The 9,165-nt window shown below is 40.4% G+C and overlaps 1 protein-coding gene across 1 annotated transcript in view; it reads right to left on the reverse strand.

The window, feature by feature from the left end:
• lrrc75a (leucine rich repeat containing 75A) overlaps positions 1 to 9,165 on the reverse strand; it is a 62,785-nt gene that overhangs the window by 38,036 nt on the left and 15,584 nt on the right. The window lies entirely within an intron of this gene.

Genomic DNA, 9,165 nt, shown 5'->3' on the forward strand with positions numbered 1-9,165 from the left:
GTCACTACCCAGAGCTTGTGGTCACAGTGACCTTGACCTTTAACCACCAAAATCTAATCAGATCATCCTTGAGTCCAAGGGAATATTTGTACCAAATTTAAGGAAATTCCCTTTTCCCATTCTTGAGAATGGGACGGACGGACAACCCTAAAACATAATGCCTCCAGCCACTGTCAGTCGCTGCATGGCGCAGAGGCATAAAAATGGAAAAGGGTGGCGACATTGACAGATGGATGGATGCATGGATCACAATTCACAGCTGCAGATAAGGGGAGGTATGAAATGAAAAGATGAAACAAAGGGAGCTGCAGAGAGAGAATAACAGAGAAGACAGAGAGAGAATCACATCAGCTGCAGTGACAAAGCAGCAAAGCTTTTAGCTGGTGTAAGTATAGATTCACAAGCCACCCTGCTTAGCTTGAGTCACACAGCAGTGAATAGACCTTTCACTCACTCTACAGTATGTAGGCTGCTGTGTGTGTGTGTGTGTGTGTGTGTGTGAGCTGGAATCTTCTCGACAAAAACAAACCATTTTAGCTCTGACTTGGCTTCTGCCCCTTTTCAACAGATCTTCCTGTAAAATGAAAGGGATTCAACAAGTGTGGTCATACAGGAGACTTCAGAGGAAGTCAGCATTTAGGTATCTCCTGCATAATAATAATAATAATAATAATAATAATAATAATACACTTTATTTATATACCACCTTTTAAAACTTCGAGCTGGTTTACAAGTAAAAAATAATAAATTGAGGGAAAATAATAAGAAACTGAAAGACTACACAGCAATAGAGCACAGATGAAGAAATAAAAAATGTGACAGATGAGAAAAGAGTAAAAACAAGATCAAATAAAAAAAATTATGAAATGATTAAGATAGGCGATAAGCTCAGAACCATGAGAAAGCTTAACTATAAAAATGTGTCTTTATGAGAGATTTAAAAGGGGATAAGGAGTTTGACGGGCGGATCTGCAGGGAGGAGTTGGAGCCCTGACAGAAAAGACTGTGTTATGGCGAGTATAGGGCCTTCGCTGAGGACTTCAGGTTACGACCGGGCACACAAGGTTTTAAAAAATCCTAAATGTAGGTGCAAGTTAAGAATGGGCCTTTAAAAGTCAGCAATAAAACCAAGAAAATGAATTATAAATGTTACTTGAACCCAATGAGGAGAAGCTAAAATCAGAGTAATGTACTGTTGTGCAAGAGTAAGTAGACTTGATGTTGGCTAATTATTAATAATCATAAAATATGATTATTAAAATAATAAAATTATTTATTAAAAATAATAAAATTATTAATTAAAAACGATAAAGTTATCGATTAAGAATAATTAAATTATTAATGAAAAACAATAAAATGATCAATTAAGAATAATAGAATCTGTAATTATAATTTATAAAGACAGGGCACCACCCTGGTATCAGGGACCAACAATCAATCTGTAAAGATCAGTCTCATAAAATCTCAATATTTACTATTAATGATTATAAAATGAACAGTGAAGGTTTAAGTTCAAGCACTGGCTATCATGTTCCAGCTGTATTCACATACATATGCACAAATAATCACAAAATACCGGTACTTTAAATACAATAGAATTTATTAAAGATAATAACATCAATGTTAATTAATGACTATTATCCCAACAAGAATCCACTATATCAAAGATCACAACACTAGCACTTAACACGATTTATAACACACATGCAATACCTGTGTGTGTGTGTGTGTGTGTGTGTGTGTGTGTGTGTGTGTGTGTGTGTGTGTGTGTGTGTGTGTGTGTGTGTGTGTGTGTGAGAGAGAAGGGGGAGTCAAGATGGCGTACGAAGTCACGGGGGATGACGTCGTATTACTGAATTCAAGATGGCGGTCTAACCGCGTGGTGTCGTGTTACTGAATTCAAGATGGCGGTCTAACCGCGTGGTGTCGTGTTACTGAATTCAAGATGGCGGTCTAACCACGTGATTTGACGTAGGATCAAATTCAAGATGGCGGTATAAACTCATGGTTTGACCAACAGGAAATGGAGAACAAAGGGATGCTTTGGTCTATCTCGTGGTTCAAAGCGCCGAATGGCGTCGAGATGCGATCGCACTATCTAAGTCCCCGAACGGGTATAACACGTGAATTATGTGGATGCAGGTCGGAACGTGTGTGCAGGCGGGTTTAGGAGAAAAGAGAGAGAGAGAGAAAAGGAAACATGCAAAGAATGATCAGAGGAGATCTCAAACACCGCCAGAGACAACTTTGCGGGGACTTTACCACTCGGTACCCAAGCGGACGAACTAAGATCCGTCCAGCTGTTTACCGATCTTTTAATGGGTGAAAATCTCCGCAAAATTGGTCTAACGGTAAACAGTGCCGCGATGTGGCCGGAAACGCAGATTCGTCACGACACGCTGGCACAAAACAAAGGGACTCGGCGGTCCTACAGAAATATACACTCAAATAATAACACGCTAATGTTTAAACTAGTCTCTGCCCAGACATAAGCCTCTTACTTGTTGCTGGTCCACGGTTCGTTGATGCGCGAGCGGCCCGTTCCGGGAAGACAAGTGAATTTGTGTTTGTGGCCTCTAGAACAGCTGATTCGCGCGGTGTCCGGCCTCCCTCCAGGGGGGGCCGTGGGGTCTGTTGGCTCTCAGCTAATGGAAGGCCGGAGTTTGAACTCGGGCGGCCGTTAACAAAACATGGAGGCCCCAAAAGGATTCTGGGTGCTCTTCGGCCTCACAGCAGGAAACAACTCGAGGCAGGCTCTTAAAGGCCCTTGTAGGCCTCATCATTCCTTTGTCTGGACCCGATCCCCAACAGTACTCTCTGAGTCTGGAGGAGCCCTAATGTAACTGGACTCTGTTGGCTCAGGCAGGTGAAGAGAGAGTTCCAATGATCCAAACAGAAAACTATGACTTTCCTTCTGCCGCTGCTTTACATAAGTTCTGAACCACAAAGAGACTTTTATTGTGAAGGCATGACAGGAATTACACAATTATCTAAACTGAATGTGAAATCACTCCCCATTTACAGTAAATATACACTCAGCACTCCCTTTATTTTACCACATGATTTGGTGCAGCTCAATAAGCTCTTAAAATTGTAGCTTTACAAAGGTGAGAATGATTCGCTTTTGTGTTACATTGTTATTGTTGAAAACCCTAACCCTTTATTTTTTTGTCCTTTCTATTTAAATGGCTCAATGACAGAGTTGGAATATTAGAAACTCTTGTGACTCTAATGCTAGGGAGCCCAACAAGGGTCACAGCGAGAATTGTTTGAGGATTTCATTTGCGCTTCCTTTGCTTTATAAATTGTTTTGCGTTACCTCCTAATATGTTTTCTATTCCTTCTGAATCCTTTCAGTCTGACCCTCGTCACACACATGGTCATTTCTTGTTTTCCCCAATAACAGACATGTTCAGAATAAAAAAGGAACAGGAAACTATTGTGAGATAATGTAAAACAAATCGGGAGCCAATCCAAAAGTAATCCTCAAAAAATTGTCAACGTGTTATTTTTACTGTAATTTTTAATGTATTGTATGGTTGTATTTTTACATTTCTACTGGATTTGCAGATGAGCAGGAGCAAGAGCTTTTAAAGCTCACAATAAAACAAGTTTGGTTTTTGTTGCTCTGCAGGACAACTCCTCTACTCACTATGAGCTCAATGCAAATATCTTCACCAATTTAATTGACACTTATATGATAGTGATGAAATTTGAAACAATTTATAGATTTAATTAGTGTAGTGTGGCCCTGCCAACCGTGAAAAAAGTCTCAGTACCACCCATTTTCAGTTTATGCATGTGTGTGTGTGTGTGTGTGTGTGTGTGTGTGTGTGTGTGTGTGTGTGTGTGTGTGTGTGTGTGTGTGTGTGTGTGTGTGTGTGTGTGTTTGTGCCAGGAAAGTTGTTCTTTGAAAGCCTATTTCCACAGAGAAAACTAAAAAAAAATTGGATGCAATGTTGGGAATGATTGAAATATAAATGACTGTTTGGGGTGAACTGTGGGGAGGTGGTTATTATTCATTACACATTAACCCAAACAGCCGAGTCTGGCTATGGGCCATGTTACATTTCACACCCTTTTTTCTCTCTCTCGCTCTGCTTTTCCTTTTTATTCTTTTTTATCAAGATCCATCCCTAAACTTCTCATTATTTTTTTCTTTTATTGTTTCTTTTCCTGGTAGGTATTTATTGTTTAGCTATTTAATGCAACTGCCCATTGTAAATGTGTCTCAACATGATGCTACTGCAGATATACAGTATTTTGACTCAGTGGATCAGTATTGGATGTTGCAGGGAGCTATGGTAAAAGAGGACACAGCAATAGTGACCTGGTTGGATGAAGACCTGCAGGTGACAGGTACTTCCTACAGTTTACACAAACCAGTAAACACATCACTGAAGTAAACAACAGTTCGTCCAATGCTGCTCTGTTGTACAGAAAACCACTAGTGTCATCCTGCACCGTGACTGTTCCCGACCTCTGACCCCAGTGGCTCTCAGCATGGCTCTGTGGCTGTGTGGAAAAGCTGCACTGTTGAATGGCTCCAACCTAAATCTGTTTTTCATGTAGGTTCACAGAGGTCAGACTTTTCACACAACTCTGTATTAGCCTATAAAAACAACCTGTGGCTGTGTGTGCACCATCCAGTACAATCTTCACACTTTATACTTTTGTGTTTCACAGTAAATGTTTTCTCATTGCTGCTGTGTGAAATCCACTCCAGTGGAAGACAGTACATTAAGGCCTATATAGTGACTTCTTAACATTGATCTAAAACTTAAAGTCATCATAGTCTACCTTGATTTGATGGATAAGATTTAGTTTCATTGATTGTATGACCACTGAAGAATTGATCGATAGAAATGATCAGCTGTCTATGGGAAGAACCTATTGGATTGAGTGTAATCTAATAACACGAGTGTGCAGGAGTGTGTTTTACCAGCATGTCACTGGTTTACGCTCTCAGTGTAATACTGTAAACTAAATTGAAAACATACATGTGTTTAAATAGATATTGAATATAAAAATTTTTGAATCTTAATATTTTATAAAACGTATATACATGGCCTTTGTGCCTATATTAACTTACAGTCTCTTTCTATTTTCATCTCGCTGATGATGGATGGTATAGAGCTGTAATCAACAATTACTTATTTATTTATGCATCACTACAACTATCTAATAAACATGACCTCTCTATTGATTAATCCTGTCTCCTAGCTAAACAGGTTTGTTTGCAGTGTGGAAACACTTTTTTGATAGTTTGAACCCTCGGGCCAACTGCAGGAAGTTAAACAATAGAAGAAGAAAAAGAAGCACCTCGTAGCATTGGCTGCAGTCTTTGCCTACAATGATATGATGTTTGAAAGATGAGCACTGTCATTTTGCAGGAAGTAAAAACCATAATGATATTTCAGTAGCAACAGAGTAAACAGTTCATAAATTTTCTCCATTTAAATGAAAAGACAACTCTTTTTCTATGAACTTGAAAAAGTTACAACACGCCCACCTCAGATACAAGTCCATCAAATAAATGTAACGTATAGGTAGGGTTGGGAAATTATTTTCCCAATTGGCTACAGTTTGTCCAACAACTGTTGATTGGCGATAAACTGTATACGCCCAGAGAAAAGTGAGCAAGCAGAGTCAGGATGGACTGAATGAATGAATGAATATATATAATGTGTACTGTCAGTTATTTCTCTTTCTCTTTATTATTTATAGAGTTGAATGAATTTTCGAGCAGGCAGACCATTGTGTTTGCAAAATAAAATGACAAAATCGCCCAAACCATCACCACCCAAAAAAATGGATTTAGCCAATCGCCGACCCTGGTAGGTAGATGCAGCCCATGTAGGTGATGATGACAGGACGTACTCTCCCTAAATTACAATCTGAAACCAAAACTAACCGGATCACATGTCAACAATGACCTGGGTCCCAACTTTGAGTTTGTGAAAAACCCCTGGAACATAAGAGACTGAAAGAGGACACAGTGTTTGTTAATATCCAAAACATGTGCTGTGTCTGTAACAAAAACAGTTATGAGGGCTATGTAAAACCATGGCCCTCTCCACATTCAAACCTATATGAAACAACATAGTGCAGATGGAGGTGAAGGAAACTGTGCAGAAGACACTGTGAATGTTGTGTTTGCGGGGAAAACAACATCCTTGAAAAATGTCTCCTCTACACAAATGCAATGGTATCAGCTGCCCAGGGCCAGAGCATGCTCCTGTATGTGTGCTACATGTGAGGTGTCCCTGAAAGCACCATTTGTGCTTAATGGAAATTCGCTGCATGGAGGGACGGCGTAAACCAGTGTGTATGTATGGCTTTGACGTCCCCAGGGCTGAAGTATTGAATGTAATGTAAGGATGAAAAGATGAGTTATGTAACTTTAGAAATTTAAATTAAAATCCACTTTTATTCAGTCAGTACTTTATACTTCACTCACTGTACTATACCATCATTTGATCCCTAGTGACCAGAACACCTGTAAAGCAACCTTGGGTCTCTTGAAAGGCGCTGTATAAATTCAAGTTACTATAATTTTTATTAGAATAAATGAACAATTCTGGACTTAACACCAAGAGTGAAATATCTGTAATAAATCTCTGATATTACCTGGTATTCTAAACCATGTTCATGGCAATGTAAATCATACCAAGAACGTTGCAGCTTCTCTTTTCTCCCTCCAACGCTCCATTTCAGCTCTTGGCCCAGCTCAGAGAAAGCCCAGTTTGTTCTAATTGGTCAGTGTCGGAAATGTCATGCCCCTTACCCACAGGCTTCCTGATCGGCTTTAAACACAGCTGTATCCATGGTAACAATGGCTCCGGTTCTGCGGGACCAATTTGAGTCAAAGTAGCCTGTGGGCAGGAAGGTTGCATGATACTTGGCGACATAGATGATTTATGTATTAAAAAAAAGGGAGGAGTGTACAGGAGGCTTTTATAGCCTGCAACTTAACTATTTCTCTGATAAAAATCACTGTACCCGATTTGCACAGCACCAAGAGGCTGAACTAGCTAGTGGTTAGATTTAGAGGAAAGTGGGAAAATGTGAGAGTGAATGTTGGATTTACATATGGTGACCACGAACATGATGTCAAGAGAAAGGTAATGTTGCTCCATCTACAGGCTCATATTTGTTAACATGTGAGCCGTGTCCACTTTAGGATGATAATACTGTAAGTCAGTATTGTGTTTAACCTCCCCTTCGGGCACTAATACATTTTTGATGCAAGTTTAAGTCAATATCAAAATCTGTGCAACCATGTTCAATACTGCACATTTAATAAAACAATGCCTTCCACAATTCCAGACTTATTACATGAGGTTATTGACAATAAGCTGTAATGTTGTTATTTAAAAGAAAAGAAAACGTTGTAAGGCTGGGCAGTACAGTGAAAATGTAAATCAAGAAAAAAACGATCATATCAGTTGATATTGATAATTATCACGATAAATGTCATATTAATATTTTTAAATAAGTTTAGACTGATTTTTGCTCCTGAATGAAGATTGTGGCTTTAAACTCTTTATGAGCAGAGAATGACAAACACTGATCAACAGTAAAACATCTGAGGTAGATATCCCTCATAATTATATCGATAAATATTTTATTTGCATTGCTATTGGGATTAGTGATATTGTTTTATCGCCCAGCCCTATAAGTTGTAATGCTTAAATATTTATATTACAGGGAGTTGCTGTTGCTGAGCTACACAAGCACAACTGCAAACACTCAATGGTAACAAATGTCCAAATTATATGTAGCATAAACTGTGCTACTGCACGGATGATTTTGGAAAAAGGAGGCATGACATTCATAGATAAGATTAAATGTAAGTCCATCAAAGGAAAATATCTTTCATGTCAGTAGAGTGAAAGAGAACAGTGATCAAATGTGTCAGTGTGAGGACGGACGGAGCAGAACAAGGGAGGATATATATATATATATTAACGTTATATAAATATTTATATTTTTTGGCAATTTCTTGATTCAATTCAATTCAATTTTATTTGTACAGCGCCAATTCACTACATATATTGTCATAAGGTGCTTTAGGCTCGAGACCTTGCAACGTAATCTAATAATCTCATTATCAGTGTGATTGTAGTTGAATTTCCTTCATAAACCTGTTGCTCAGAGATCATGCTATTAGATGCAAAATGGTGCTCATTAGTGCAGCGGAGTCGTGTTGTAAATTGACCCGAGATCAATCAATTTCTTCAACTAATCAGGAAGACATTATGGATTAGCTTCACATAGATCTTGCATTTAAAGGGGACATAGCATGCAAATTCCACTTTGTTAGTGCTTCTACAGGTTAATGTGGGTATCTGGCATGTCTACCAACCCAAAAACTCTGGGGAAAAAACACTCGTTTTGTTATGGTTCCTCTAAGTCAGAGACGTCATGCTTGAGTGACTCGATTGAGCTTCCTGTGTTTTGTGTCGTAACAAGGAACTGGAAGTCTCCCTACATGGCCTTGGCCCACCCCCCACCTCATCCCCCCCCGTCCCCCCACACTCGTTACGCCGGGTTTACACCGGAGGCAGCGAGGCTGCGAGGCAGCGCAGCGCCGTTCCCAAGCACGCAGCCGGGCTGTTCACACGGGACGAGCATTTCTCCGCTGGTCAGCCCGCGATTCACTCACATGTGGCATTTGTCTGGATCGTTGGGACTGGGAGGCTGCAGCAGCTGCTCGGGAGCGACCGCTCGCTCTCCCGTGCATGAGCTGGAATTTGTGTCAACGCCACACAGCCAGCAGTGTGGAAGACTTCCGCAGTGTTCAGCACTACTGTAACACTGGCACGAACACACCGAGCCCCCCCACTCGTTACGCCGGGTTTACACCGGACGCGGAAGCGCCGCTGCGAGGCAGCGCAGCGCCGTTCTCAAGCGCGCAGCCGCCTGGCTGTTCACACGGACGTGCATTTCTCTCGCTGGTCAGCCCCATAGACTGTATATATAAGGTCAGCCCGCGATTCTGCTTTCTCCGCTTGTTGTTGTACCCGTTGAATGTCGGGGTTCGGGGTAAATGATGGTCTTCATAGCCCCCACCTCTCTTTCTCTCTCTGTCTGTCTGCTTGTGTGCTTGTAGTGGATGGGCAGAGGGGGAATTTAATTATGTGATTGGGAAAATTAAAACTC

This window comes from Hippoglossus stenolepis, chromosome 4 (genome assembly GCF_022539355.2).
Source record: "Hippoglossus stenolepis isolate QCI-W04-F060 chromosome 4, HSTE1.2, whole genome shotgun sequence".
Taxonomy (NCBI): Eukaryota; Metazoa; Chordata; class Actinopteri; order Pleuronectiformes; family Pleuronectidae; genus Hippoglossus; species Hippoglossus stenolepis.